General features: G+C 45.0%; 1 protein-coding gene across 2 annotated transcripts in view; it reads left to right on the forward strand.

Moving 5' to 3' along the window:
• Positions 1-14928, forward strand: part of Map3k14 (mitogen-activated protein kinase kinase kinase 14) — a 42603-nt gene that overhangs the window by 6319 nt on the left and 21356 nt on the right. The gene's annotated exons all lie outside the window — the stretch shown is intronic.

Consider the following 14928-nt stretch of genomic DNA (forward strand, 5'->3'; position numbering starts at 1 on the left):
TCAAAAGAAGGCCAAGGTTGATGATACAGGTCTGGGCAGGGTTACCCGGAAGTCTCAAAGGTTGCCTGCACCTTTAGGGCATTTTCCAACCTTGCCAAGCAATGTCTGACCCAAAGTGGGCATTTGGTGACAATGGGTGATTGCTTGCAAGGCTCCCAACCCACTGGACACCTAGAAGCTCTTTCACATCTTTCTTCTGTGAAGAAATGGCATGTTGCCCATGGTGTACAGGTGGCCAGAAGAGCCAGAGTGCTCGGGCATCATCCCAGCTGGATCCGCTGGGCTTCTGTCAGTGAGAGGCCCTTCCTTGAGGGCAAAGCATGATGTCATCTCTAGATGCTGGCTACCTATAAGTGCAAAGAGCCATTGTATCTGAGATCCACCACCCACCCTCTACTAACATTGACCTTTCCTTTAACTGGGGCAGAATCAGTGTTCTAGTTGGTACACTGGAGAGACTTGAAAGGAAAGGGGGTATAGCCAGCCTGGAATGAGCATGTGATTGCCAATTAACATTATGCTTGGAGTCCTTTAGGTGAACCCAGCTCCTTCAGCCATGCCCAGCAGTCCCTCATGGCAGATGCTGTGCTTTGAGAAGCAGGAATAGCTCTATAGAGATAAACGTAAAAGACAGAGGTTGGTGTACCACCTCCCATGTGGCATGCATACGCACATCTGAGCTGGGTGGACTTTGTCCGGGACACAAGGGTTATCTTCTCTCACATTAGAAATAAATGGGTCTCAGCTGGGTGTAGTGAGGCACTTGCATAATCCCAGCAACTTGGAGGCTGAGGCAGAAGGAATTCAAGTTTGAGGCCAGCCTTAGGAATTTAGCAAGTCCATCTCAAAATAAGAAATAAAAAGGACTGGAGGTGTAGCTCAGTGGTAAAGTGCCCCTGGGTTCAATACCCAGTATAAGGAAGAAAGAAAGGAAGGAAGGGGGTCTCTGGGTCAGCATTTAGAAAAGGGATTGACAGCAGCCAGTTTACAGGACACTTTCTTGCTGGGGTGCTGTCAGAATATAACCTCCATGATATGGCCCCTTCTGCAGGGATCTGGTTCTTTCCCCTCCTGTGGGCCATACGATTAGACATCTCAGAGCCTGTGGCCTTCACTTATTCTTCAGGAGTGTGTCAGTCATTGTTTTACTCAGGGAATGTTTGCCAGGGTGTGTCAGCTGTGCCAAGCTCTGCAAATTGCAAGAAACTGGAGTTAAGGGTTTTCACCTTTATGGTGGTACAGAAGCAATACATATTCCGTTGAAACCATACTTCACATTTTGAATTTGATCTTTTCCCTGGGCAGCGACACATGGTAGGAGACTGTGGTGATGCTGGGCAGTGGCAACGAGCTGCAGCTCCCAGGGAGCCCTGCTCAATTGGTAGAGTGCTTGCCTAGCATGTATAAGGCCCTGGGTTTAATCCCCAGAACCACCAAAAAAAAATGTAATGGCAGTGGTTCAGGAGGCTGAGGCAGGAGAATCATGAATTCAAAACCAGCCTCAGCAATTTAGAAAGGCCCTTAGCAACTTAGTGAGACCCTGTCTCAAAATAAAAAGAGCTCGGGATATGACTGAGTGGCTAAGCACCCCTAGGATCAATCCCTGGTACCAAAAAACAAACAAACAAAAAAAGAAAAAACAGGGCCGACCTCTCCCACCTTTGGAGATACAGAGAAAAGGAGAGACCACACCGGCAAATCCCATGTGTTTGGTGCCCCTCAGACTGAGTCATAGGCTGATAGCCCAAGACCTGAGAGTGATCACGCTTCTTGACAACTAGGCCCACCATTCCAAGGCTTTTAGGCTTACCTCAGGGAAAGTTCTCACCTGACTTGGTTACTGTCATATTCCAGCTGGCCAGCACAGTGCCTGGAACATGGAAACTGCTGCATAAGTATTTGTGAGCAGAATCACAAGAGTCAAATCTAAATTCCTCCCAGGAATTGGTCTGAGATCATCTGAGAGTTACACCCGGCTTCCAAGGTCTTTCCTTCCTTCCCAGGGGAGAACAAGAATGTGTCTTATTATTATAAAAGGGACATGTCAAATGCACCCTGGCCGCTTATGTCCTCAAGCTGGTCACTTGAGCTAGTTTGTCAAAGAGTATTTAGGCTGGTGTCTGAAACTAGGTCATGGTCAGGGTTCCACTGCCAAAGGGCAGAGTGGCCCATGTGCTTCCTTCCATCCCCCCCATGCCTTGGAAGTCTTCTGTGGAAAGCCAACTTATCTGGGTTTCTTGTTTATTCTGAAGTTCCTCAAACTAGTTCCTCAATTTCAGAACCAGTCACTAGTAACTACTGTGAACTTGAAATTTCCTCCCTTACAGGAGCCTGAGCCAGTCTTCATCTTCTCTTATTACAGGTAGACCCTGCCTGAAGCCAGTACGGCCTATAAAAACCAGATTTACAACCCCAAAAAGCAGGGGGTGGGGTTATATTTCAGAAAAATTGACTATATCCTAGGGTCCTGCTCCTTGTTCTGAATCTAATCTAAAAGGTCAAATAAGAGAGTTGCTTGTAATGATGGTCTCAAGGCTTGGCAAGATCATCAAATGCATTTTAAATGATCAAAGAAACTATGTTTGGCATGATTCTAGACTCAAGGACAGCAGATAGATATTTGGAAACTGGTCATTGTTGAATGGTATATACTGCAGCCCCTACTATATGCATGAGAATATTTAGTTACACAAAATATTCTAACTTGCAGATTTCAATGACACTTGAATTGTTTTGGCACAATATACATAAAAAATTCCTTGCTGGTTTTTTTTTTTTTTTTTTTTTGGGGGGGGGGGAGTGGGGCAGGGGTTGGAAGGGACTGGGGATGGAACCCAGGAGCACTTAACCACTGAGCCACATCTCCAGCCCTTTATAGATAGATAGATAGATAGATTTTTTTTTTTGAGACAGGGTCTCACTAGGTTGCTGAGGCTGTCTTTGAACTTGCGATCTTCCTGCCTTAGCACCTGACCCTCTGGAATTACATGTATACACCACTGTGCCAGGCTCTGCTGCTTATTGTATAAAGTGAAGTACATGTGAGGTTGGTTTTTGTACTCACTACCATTTTCCTTCCATGTTCTCCCACATTCCAATTGCAAATTGACCTCTGTGAAGCAATGATGCTCTCTGGCACATGCTTTCCTTTTGTTTAGGCTGTCCCTGTGCACGGGATTTTAGCATTAAATTGAAAATGCCATTGTAATGCTATTTTTCTAAAGTTTATCAAATGTCCTTATCAGGGGCCTAGAGACAAAGTATCGACCATATTTATGACAATGGTAGTTGATACTGTAGGCTATGTTATAAAAGAATAATAATATAGACAAGAAGATTGGAAGCCAGGAACAGTAATACACGCCTATAATCCCAGGCTGAGGCAGGAGGATCACAAATTCGAGACCAGCCTGGGCAAGACTCTATCTCAAAATTTTAAAAGAACTGGGGATGTAGCTCAGTTGGTAGAGATGTTTAATCATTCTAGAGTTAATCACTCTATAAGGAATAATGTCTGCCTAGCATGTATGAGGCCCTGGGTTCAATCCTCCCAGTACTGGGGTGGGGTGGGGTGGCCTGGAAGCAGCAGACTTATAAAATGAATGGCAGATTTGAACTTTGTCATAGAGTTGGTCCTTGGGATGGGCCCTGCGCTGGTCTAAAGAACACGGGCTTGCCTTAGAGTCTTTGCTCCCCATTTCTTTCTCCAGAACATAAACTGGCTGTGTTCATGCTTCCTAATTAAGATGCTTCCTCCTGGGTCAGTCCCTGGGTTTCTCACCAACAAATCTTTGGCTTATGACAGCTTCTGCATTTGGGCCCCAATTTTAAAGTTTAGATCATTTGAAAGGGGATTCAGTGTCATGGCTATGAGTACGGGCTTTGATGTAAAAGTCCCCTGTGTAAATCCTTGCCCTTGCTATTTCCCTGCAGTGTTGCCTTGGGCAAATTACTTCATTGACTGAGTCTGTTTCTTCCTCCATAAAGGGCTTTCTCGGATTTGTGAGGATTGATACATAGCAAGCATTAATAGTTGTCACTAGTCGGGAGCTGTGGCACACACCTGTAATCCTAGCAGCTCCGGAGACTGAGATAGGAGGATCGTAATTTCAAAGCCAGCCTCAGCAAGGCAAGGCACTAAGCAACTCAGTGAGACCCTGTCTCTAAAGAAATAAATACAAAATAGGGCTGGGGATGTGGCTCAGTGGCCCAGTGCCCAAGTTCAATCCCCAGTACCCTCCCCCACAAAAAATAGTTGCCATTATTAATTTGTATTATTATTGACAACCAGCATGTTGGTAGTGGAGACAGGCCAGATGGGGTCTACTGAATGTTCTTCAGAGACATCCTCAGGGGTTGGTTGCTGACTGCTGTGCCCTTCTGCTCTTAGGATTCTCCTCCTCCTCCTCCTCCAACAGTGTGTAATAGACTTTCTGCTACTAGGGCTGCTGGCTAGAAACTGGGAGTGGGGGTGGATTTCAGCTCTGCATAGGCAAGGACCTGCAAATAACTTGCACTTCAAACATGGAAAGGACTGCTCATCTTAACAGCTTCCATCTCACTGGAGGAACATTATGCTGGTGCCAGGCACTGTATTGTATAAATTAAACATTGTTTCGTATAGTTAATCATTCTGTAAAATCCTGTTAGGTAGGTTTGAGGATGCCTATTTTACAGATGAGACAAAGTCTCAGATTAAATAAACTGTGCCCTGGTGGTACACACCAGAATGTTGAGGAACTGTGATTGAAAGTTGGCTTTTGCAACTCCAAGGCCACCCTGTTATATAGCTGGATAGCCATCCCTCAGCACTGGTAAGAGATATGTTGGAACAGATTACCTCCAAAAGCCCTTCTGATCCTACGATCATTTTGGAAGTCCTTTATTTATTTATCCCTCTACCCAGTTTTGCCCCCAACCCCAAATACCTTGAGGGCAAGGATCATCTTTCCAGCAATAACCAGTGTGTTTGGGAACCACTGTCTGATGCTGCCTACTTGCCCAATCCATAAAAATAGGAGAAAACAGTCTGCTAACAAAAGACTCACCCAGAAATTCCAGCCCCCAGGATTTACCACTTACAGTTACTCATATAAATATACAAAAATGTGATAAGGGTGGGCCTTTTTGAAGTATAAGTGAAAAATATGGCTCAGTGGCAGAGCACTTGTCTAGCATGAACAAGGTTTTGTGTTTGATCCCCAATACCACAAAAAAAGAAAGAAAGAAAAAGAAAGTGAAAATTTAATTAGTAACAAAGTCCATCCATAGAAGAATAGGTGGAGAAATGATGATATATCTGTAGCATGGAATCTCAGGAGCCATTTTTTTTAAGTGAAATATAAATTGGAAGACTGAGACTGGAGGATCATAAGTCTAAGACCAGCCTGGGCCTCAAAATAAAATAAAAAGGGGTTGGGGATGTAGTTCAGTGGAAGAGCACTTGTCTAGTTTGTACAAAGCCTTAGGTTCCATCCCCATTACCACAAAAAATGAGACAGATCTTTATGTACTGAAATGCAAATTAAGTGAAGGTAGTAATTTATATAATATCAGGGATTACATTCCCTTTATCTAAAATATAGTGCCATCCTGAATGTTTTTTTTTTAACTTTTAATTTTTTATATATATCTTTATTTTATTTTTATGTGGTGCTGAGAATCGAACCCAGTGCCTCACGCATGCTAGGCGAGCACACTACCACTTGAGCCACATCCCCAGCCCCTGTATGTTTATATATGTAGAGTAATGGAACTAGAAGGATTTACACAAAGCTTAAATATTTCTTATGTTTCAGGGAAGAGGGAATTCTTAAGAGATTTTTGTTAGGTTTAGTTTTTTATTGTTGTTTTGATTTATAGAGCACTTATGTATTGCTTAAATTTTAAAACCAACAAGTATTTTGTATTTTAAAAAAGTAAATATTTATTTATTTATTTATTTTGGTACTGGGGATTGAACTCAGGGGCACTCGGCCACTGAGCCACATCCCAGCCCTATTTTGTACTTCATTTAGAGACAGGGTCTCACTGAGTTGCCTAGCACCTCGCTGTTGATGAGACTGGCTTTGAACTCCTGATCCTCCTGCCTCAGCTTCCTAAGCTGCTGGAATTACAGTCATGAGCCACCATGTCCAGAAAGATTTTATTTTATTTTACTTTTTAAGAAAAGGAGGGTTTGAGATCATATGTAAGCAAGGTAGGGGAGACTAGCCAAAAAGCTTGCCCCTGGGGGCAAGCTCGCCTAGCACGGGCAGGACCCAGGTTCCATCCTCAGCACCACTTAAAAATAAAGGCATTGTGTTGTGTCCAATACACCTAAAAAATAAATATTAAGGAAAAAAAAAAAAAAAAAAAAGCTTGCCCCCGGGATAAGACTAGACCAGCCCTCCAATCCCAGCCCTTCATGTCAGCAGCAGAGGAAGGACCAGTGGTTTTCTCTGTGGTCCAGTTCTTCTATATTTGCCACTCTTTGAGGCCATTCATCCCAAGAGCATCCCTGACATTCAGCATGAGCACAGGCCTGTAACCACTGCATACGTTCATCATTGGATGATGACAGATACCAGCAAGGCGGTGGCCATCAATTTGAGGGCAGCTGATGGAGCTGTCTCCCAGCACCTTCCTTCTTGAGTCACAACTGATAAAACTCACAGCCCCCAGGGGAACAAGAAAGAGAGTGAAATGAAAACCAAAACCATCTCCAGCCTGTTGTTTAGTAACCCAGCTGCCAGAGTTCAGTGACCACCTCAAAGGTAAGGTTTCATGTGCGCCTGCGCGTGCATGGGGGGGGAGGGCGGCTCACCCCGAATTTATTAAGCCCCCTCACAAAAATGACCACGTCTCCTAAGTCCTTATCCCATACAAGGAGATCCATTTTTTAGTTGTAGCTTGTTTTCATTATAAAAGTAATACAGAGAACATCTGTGGAGGGATATACAAGAAACTAGGGGGATCCCCTCAGTGGAATGCGGGAAGGGTGGGAGGGACTTATGCTTCATGTTATATTTTTTCTGTATTTTTTTAACCACTTGAAAACATCTATTAAAAAAAATGAAAACTGAGAAGACTAACATATACTTACTGGAAAAATTTAAAAACTATAAAAAATATTAAAACATCCATAAACCTACCACCAAAAGAGAACCATTGCTCTATGTCTGGGCTGGGTATCTATTTTTTATGAATGTTAATATACTATATAGACTTGGGGGTCATACTTTAGATATAATTCTGTGTCCTTTTTCTGTTAACATTGTATTCCATAGGCATTTCTTCATATTATTAATAATTATTTATAAACATTTTAATGGATAGGCAGTGATTTCGTTAATAATTACCTTTTGTTCCAGTTTTTTACTATTATAAAAATACTCTATAAACCCTTTGATTATGCATCTTTCTCTGTATTTCTATTTGTTCCATACCTAGATGCAATTCTGACTTGTACACACAAAAAGTAGCTGTCATCTCTTAGTATAACCCCTGATATCTTTCAGCTGCATTATTTTGAAGACTGAAAGGGGGTGAGTGTGTGATTAAGGGTCAGGGTGAGGGTGAGGAGAGAGGTGCTATTAGCAGTCAAAAAAGGGGGCCAAGCTGTTGGGAGGGGCTTTCTGGAGGTGGAAGGCCTGAGCTTGCCTGTGAAGAACAAGTAGGAAGTGCCCGGGGGCCCCATGAGACCCACAGAGTTGAGTAGTTAGGGGATTGGGGAGAGGTTAGACTAACCAGAGTCAAAGTTTCCCATGTTTCGGAAACAGTGGTCAGATAGATTGTAGACCACAGACTTGGGACTGGTCCCACAATCAGTGCCAACAGATGTCTTTGAGCTTGAAGTTGTCTGAAGGACATGTTTTGGGATGAGCACAGGAGGGTGTGGATGGGCGGAGATCAGGGAGAAGCTGGAAGTGGGTGAGATCTGTGCTGGTAGAACAGATGTGAGGTGATTGCTTTGGGCATCTGAGGGGGCTTTGTATATAGAAGCAGTTTTTCTGTACACTTGGGCCTGCTGATCTCAGACATGTGGTGAGAATTGGAGGACAGTCATAAATTGTATTTACCCTGCAGTTTGGCCTGTGAAATTGGCAGTAAGACCAGTTTTTTTGTGGGCATGTCAGGTTTTGGCTTTGTTTTTATTTTTTATTTTTTTCATAATTGATCGGGAAGACTTTAATGACTGATGAACTGTCATATTTCATATTCTCTGTAATGGGAAATGCATATGCAGAAATTGCTCTCCTGGGAAGCAGACTTCAACCTGGCCTGGGAGCAGGTTCCAGATGCTCCTCCAACTGAGTTTCACTGAGAGTGCCCAACCCTGGGGATGCCCCTGCCTCCTTTCTAGTGATCACTTGCCCACTCTGTCTCCACCTGAGAGAAAAAATCAAGCAGGCCTTCCAGAGTGCTGTAGCTTATAATGGCATTGTGCCAGCTTGGCATGAGGGTTCTGCACCACAGGCCACATTTTCTTGTGATGCCCAGCATCCCCCATCTCCCTGTGGGGTCCCCCATCTGCAGCTCTGCCCCCAAGAGTATAGAGTAGTGCAGAATTTTAGCCCCCTTATTTTTCTGAGAATGAAGCGCTGACCATATATGAGGACCAAGTGCACTTGCATGGCCTGGTACCTGAACTTCACCTGCAGTGTCATCTCCTGTGACTGTGTGGCTTAAGTTAACCCACCCGCAGCTTCAAGGCATTTGTGATCCCTACTCACACTCACCTCTGGGCCTTAGCTTGCTGTGCCTTCTACCTGGAACACCCTCTCTTTTTCTTGGGCAATTCTTGACTTTCCCAGTCAAGGCTGGGTGTCCCCTTGTGCCTGCTGCATGTCTCTGTTCCCACGCTCCTATATCGTATATACCTCCTCAGTGCCCTCCCAGCACCCAGCAAACCCAGGGCTTGCCCCAGGCCGGTTGTGCTCTATGACCCTAGAGTGCTCTGAAGTTGAACAGGACACCCTGATTGATGACAAGACCTTACCACCAAAAGCCTCACCCACCCTGCCTCCAGCCATGGACTCTGAGGCTCTTTGTTGGGTATCTACAAGTGATTGTTAGGTCTTCGTGTCATAAGTATTCTGTCCAGTGTGAATATTACATGTTTTTTGGTTAGTATTGGCCTAGCATCTCTCCTCTCATCCCTCTATTTTCAAACTCTTCTCTACAATTTTGTGTTGTTTCTTTTAGTCAGCATCTAACTATACCCTTTAAAATTCTGGTTTTTGGGTTTCTTTGGTTTGGGGTTTGGTTTTTTTGTTTTTGTTTTTTTGTTTTTGTAGCGGTGAGGCTGGCTTTGAACTTGAAATCCTCCTGCCCCAGCCTCCCAAGACACTGGGATTACAGGCATGCACCATCACTCTCACCTAATATGTAAACATTTTCATATATAAACTTTCCCAAAAGCCAAGGATCTTATTATCTTTTATCCACTGAACAACCCACTCTACCCTTTTTCCTTATTCTTGTCTAGATTTTAATGTTTTAAACTAATTTTTTATTCTCAGTTGTTAATTAAATTGGCCAACATGAATTGCATCAGTTCTCATGCCTACCATTGTTTCTGGCATCAAATTTCTTTTCTCTGGTTTACTTTTATTTTTTCCAAAGAACATCCTTAAATGGTTCTTTCAGTAAAGGCAGCCCCATCTTACTGGGAATTCTTGGGTTTTTTACCTGTGTATTGTGTATTGTGTGTGGATTTTATGATTTTTAATAAAGTTAAAAATCATAACAGCTCAGGAACATAATGATGCAATTCAACTAGAAGTCTGACCTGTTCGTTGCTGATTCAGCCTTTACTGATGAGACCGTTCTTTCTTAGTTCTTGTGTTTTCTGTCTACAAAGGCTGAGAAATTACTACCAACAGTGGATGGGAAGATCCTATAGGTAAAATGAGTAATAATACTCACATAGCTAATAATACTGCTCAGTTCCTAGATGTTCCAGATACTATAGTCAACAAGCTTTTATTCTAGAGAAGAACTCTCCATCCTTGGATTTTGGGGAATGGGCGAAGAGGTTGAAATGCTAACCCCCTGCTAGATGCTCTAATTGTGTAAATTGAACCTCCTTTGTTCTGGCAGGTAACTTACCTCTCTGAGCTTTAGTTTCTTCATCTGTAAAATGGGAACAATAACAATAACCTTGCAGAGTTGCTGTGAGGTGCATCAGTAATGCAGATAAAGCACCCAGCACAGCGCACAGCACATGCAAGTGTTTGAGAGTTGTGGTGGTGATTGCCTTCCTGGCATTTAGGAGATACTTCACGAACACTTGCTGAGTGAACGCAGGAGGCTACCATAAAGGCTTCACCAAGGAGATAGGTCTGAAAAAATATCTGAGATTTGCACAGACATAAAGGAAGAGGCAAGAAGGCATTCCCTGTGAGAGGAACAGGGGACAAGGAAAGGAATTAGGGCCTGAACTGCCATGGCTGCCCAGCTTTTCAAAGAATCAGTTCGGCTGGAAAGAGGCCAGGCAGGGGCTCAGGGAAGGCAGGCAGGACAGAAAAGGGGGCCAGGGCTGGGCCTGTGTGGAGACTTCGGGTCCTTCTAGTCACATAGCTGTTTCGCCAGGCTGGCTCACTTGGCCCTGGCACTGGCCCTTGTTCCCCCTTCCTGCTCAGCCCCTCGTTTTTGATGGCAGGAGCTTGCCCAGCGTGGCCTGATGGCCAGGCAAGCTGAAGACTGAAAAGAGGAAGCATCAGGATGACACTGGTTTTCAACCAATATCTTATTGAGGAAGTTGAGTCATTCCACTTCTGCTATTACCCTCTCTGGGCATTCAAAGAAGGGCAGGGTTTTATTTCCAGATGAAATAGGCGTGAGAAGGATTTGCTCTGGACCCTCCGTGGGCATTTTGAGATGGCCCTGTAGGGTAGATATTTGCATTTCTTTTTCATATATGGAGAACCAGGGATCCAAGTATGGGTGCCATAGCCATAAGTCACCTGCAGACACCTTGGTTACAGGCTGCCAAAACAGAGGAGTCACAGTGGCCAGGTGATGGCACTTAGCAGCCTGGTAAAGGGGAAGGGAATGAACATTTATTTAGCATTGTCTATTGGCTGGGCCAACTGGTTGGCATTTCATGTATTGTAATCTCTCTGAACCCTTGAAACAACTCTGAAGAGGCTGAGAGAAGTTGGGGGTGCTGCTCAAGGTTAATGCGCAGGCTCAGGAGGCAGCAGCTAGGCCCCGCCTCTTTATTCCATAGCTGCAGAACTTTCCTGCCACACCACTCTAGGCCATACCTTCACATCTGAAAGTGAGATTGGTAATGGTAGGTGCTTAGTAAATATTGACCATTGTTGTTCTGGATTGGAGTCATCCAGGCCACAAATTATTCTGACAAATCTGTTATGTTCTCAGAACTAGAAGGAACTTCAGAAGATTTCCAAGGCCAGTGGTTCTCAAACTCTTTTCTTCAAGACCTGGGATTCTTCAGGGGTCCTTGGTGGGTGGAGGAAGTGGAGCAGGTAGAGGTCTTGCCCACCTCCCTGAACCAGAGCCATTATTTCTAACATAAGTCACATGCCAGTTGCTTGCTTTATATATAGATTGAGGTGGGATTTCATTCCACAAAAATGGCCATACTGCACTTTTTTTTAAAAAAGTTGCCAAGGCTAGATAACCCCATAACTTCTGGTTCCCAGTTTGGCATTTTTATTGTACTGTGCACTTACTAAAAGAGGGAACTGAAATATGCTTCATTTTAGAAAGGTTATCTTCTATAAAGAGCAACAGTTAAAACATTATTTTTGTATCTTCTAGTGAATCAAAAACTCATTTAGCCTAAACTTCATTCCTGTCCCAGAATCCTAAGAAAGAAATTTTGCTGTCAGAGAAAGCTTTGCTGTCACAACCTCAGATCAGCACGACCTTGGAACTTTCTGCAGTGATGGAAATGTCTTCCATCTGCACCGTCCAGTGTGGGAGCTACTCTAACAGACTGATTTTTAAATTTTTCTTGATTTTAATTAAATATAGCTACGTGTTGCCAGGCACTACCATTTTGGACAGTGCAGCCTTAGAGTATAGCAGGGGCCAAATGGCAATCCCTGGCCCCTTGATATCAGAATCAGCCAGAGAACTTGCCGAAAGTACAGATTCTGGGCCTAATGCCCAGTGACTCTGATTCAGCAGGTCTGGGATGAGTGCGTTTTAAGAATTCATTTGGTTATTCTATTTGCACTCAGATTGGAAACTTGCATTATGTGAGCTCTTGGAATGAAAGAGGAGAGCCAGAATCAGCCATCAAGTCCTGGCCCTGAGCTTCTAGGGAGACTGGAGCAACCTCCCGGGGAATGGCAGACCCTTGGCAAATGTGTTGAATGTTATGGGCCTATTCTCTGGAAAAAATGCAAATTGCATTTCATTTCTGGGACTCACAGACATCCTTGAACTCAAACTAAGAGCTCCTATTACAGATATGGCCCAGGGTAAATCTGGTACCACCCCAGACATTCCTGCCTCCAGACTTCTGTTGGGGTCATCAAAATATTGCAGAAGGAAATTAGGCCGTGTACATACATCAGGCCTGAAAGAATGCTGAATGAATACTGCTCCTTTCCTTTCTTCCTTTGTTTTGGGGGCTTGTGGGTGTGGCTATTGCCACTGCTCTGCCCTTTTTTTTTTGGTTGGGGGGAGTACTGGGGATTGAATTCAGAGGCACTCGACCACTGAGCCACATCCCCAGCCCTATTTTGTATTTTATTTAGAGGCAGTTGCTTAGCACCTCAATTTTGCTGAGGCTTGCTTCAAACTCATGATGCTCCTGCCTCAGCCTCCCGGGACGCTGGGATTACAGATGTGTGCCACTGCGCCCAGCTTGCCCTTTGCTTTTTTTTTTTGGGGGGGGGGGTACTGGGGAATGAACTCAGGGGCACTCAACCACTGAGCCACATCCCCAGCCCTGTTTCATATTTTATTTAGAGACAGGGTCTCACTAAGTTGCTTAGCACCTTCCCATTGCTGAGGCTGACTTTGAACTCAAGATCCTCCTGACTCAGCCTCCTAAGCCGCTGTGATTACAATCATGTGCCACACGTTCTGCTGCCCTTTGCTTTTAATGGGATACTGAGAGCAGGGGCTGAAGAACTGGAGATGGGGATGCAGCTGGGAGAGCGCAGTGGAGCAGGATCGCGACTTGCCCTAAAGACCAAGGCGAGGTATAGGGGCTCCCACTTAGTCCTCACTCCCCACATGCTGGAGGAGGAAGAAGGAGCAAAGCTGCAGGGCTGTGAGCTTGGGGAACAAGCCAGTGACCAAAACCCAGGGCTGGGAAGGCCACCTGGCCAGCAGTCCAGGGGTGAATAGAGAACCCTGAGTTTTGTGGACCAGACCATAGAGAAGCTGGGAGGGAGGGAACAAGTCAACGTGTATGTGCAGGAGAGCTGCCATCAGGCCAAAGCTTCTAGAGAACAGCCTCTTGAACTTGGAGGCTGTCTGTGAGGGTCTGAGTCATGGTCATGTGGCATGGGAAAGCCAGCCACAGGAGCAACTTTGCCGCTCCCAGGCCATGATTTTGTGCCCCTGGGAGGTGAGTGACAGCCTGTTCTCCCTGTGCCCTTCACAGGTCCTGATGCTATCTGCTGGGTCAGCTTCTCAATAGCCTCCCTTGTCTCTCTGCCCGCCAGGCTGAGTGAGTCATCAGGACGTGCACAGGAGGCTCTGAGCTTGGCGGCTTGACCTCGGCCTCAACTTCTCCCCAGAGAGAGGAGGGCCTGGCTTGCGCGTGGAGGGAGGATCAAGGCTCCTGGCCTGCTGCCCAGCCGGCCGTCAAGATTTATGTGTGGCTCCTGGGACTAAGGGAGTGCCCCATAGCCTCTCTGGAGGAGCTTCAGCTCAGGATGAACTTTCCAGAACACAGGCTATCTGAACCTGAGCACAGCTAGGCCTCTGAACAGCTAGGCGCCCACTCAGCCTCATTTTCCTCTTTCATCAGCTTTGCTATCTTCATTCTTGGTGCTCAGGGTCATCCTGTCTCTGAAGGTCAAGGAGAAGCACTCCTGGTCCTTTGATTCCTTTGTTCAGCCAACAGCAGTTGTCTCCTTAGTACCCCACTGTGCTACGTACTGAGGATGCCACTGTGTGTAGGGGCCCTTCTCCCCTCTGCAATCCCCTGACTAAAGTGATTACATGAGTGCCCCCCTCCTTGTGTTTGCCCATAACCCAAGAGACCTGGGGAATAGGCACAAAATCTAAAGGGCCTAGGGTCTGGGATCTAGTTGGTGAGCTGGGTAACCTCAGGTAAGTCTCTATGTAATGAAGACACAGATTCTGTAATTGAAAACAAGGAGATCAAGTAGCATTGACCTTCCTGTAACTGTAAGCACACCTCCACTACTGTTCGGTTTGGAGGTTTTTTAGTTTGTTCTTTTTTCCCCCCTTTTAAACTTTTTTTTTTATTTTTTTATTTTTATTTTTTTTTAGTTTTCGGCAGACACAACATCTTTCTTTGTATGTGGTGCTGAGGATCGAACCCGGGCCGCACGCATGCCAGGCAAGCGCACTACCGCTTGAGCCACATCCCCAGCCCCCCCTTTTAAACTTTTTTGTAGTTGTAGATGGACAGCATGTCTTTATTTTAATTTGTTTATTTTTACATGGTGCTAAGGGTCTAACCCAATGCCTCACACCTGCTCTGCAAGCTACAGCCCCGCCCCTTTTAGTTTGTTCTTATGATCACACTTTCCCTGGTAAAGAGGCTGAGAAAGATGAGATCTACTCCACACCTTAGATCAGTTCTTCTCTGGAGGAGGGGGGCTTGGGGCAGTGCATAGGGCAATGAAAGAAATGGTTACAAAAATTAGCCTTCCCTGGAGGCCTTTCACCAATTTGAAAGCCAGAACATCCCTTAGACCTTTTAAGATGGCCAGTCATGGTGAGGTTGCCCATCTGGCCTGCTCAGCACCTGGCCTCAGGAAG

The sequence above is a fragment of the Marmota flaviventris genome, chromosome 17 (assembly GCF_047511675.1).
Source record: "Marmota flaviventris isolate mMarFla1 chromosome 17, mMarFla1.hap1, whole genome shotgun sequence".
In the NCBI taxonomy this organism is placed as follows: Eukaryota; Metazoa; Chordata; class Mammalia; order Rodentia; family Sciuridae; genus Marmota; species Marmota flaviventris.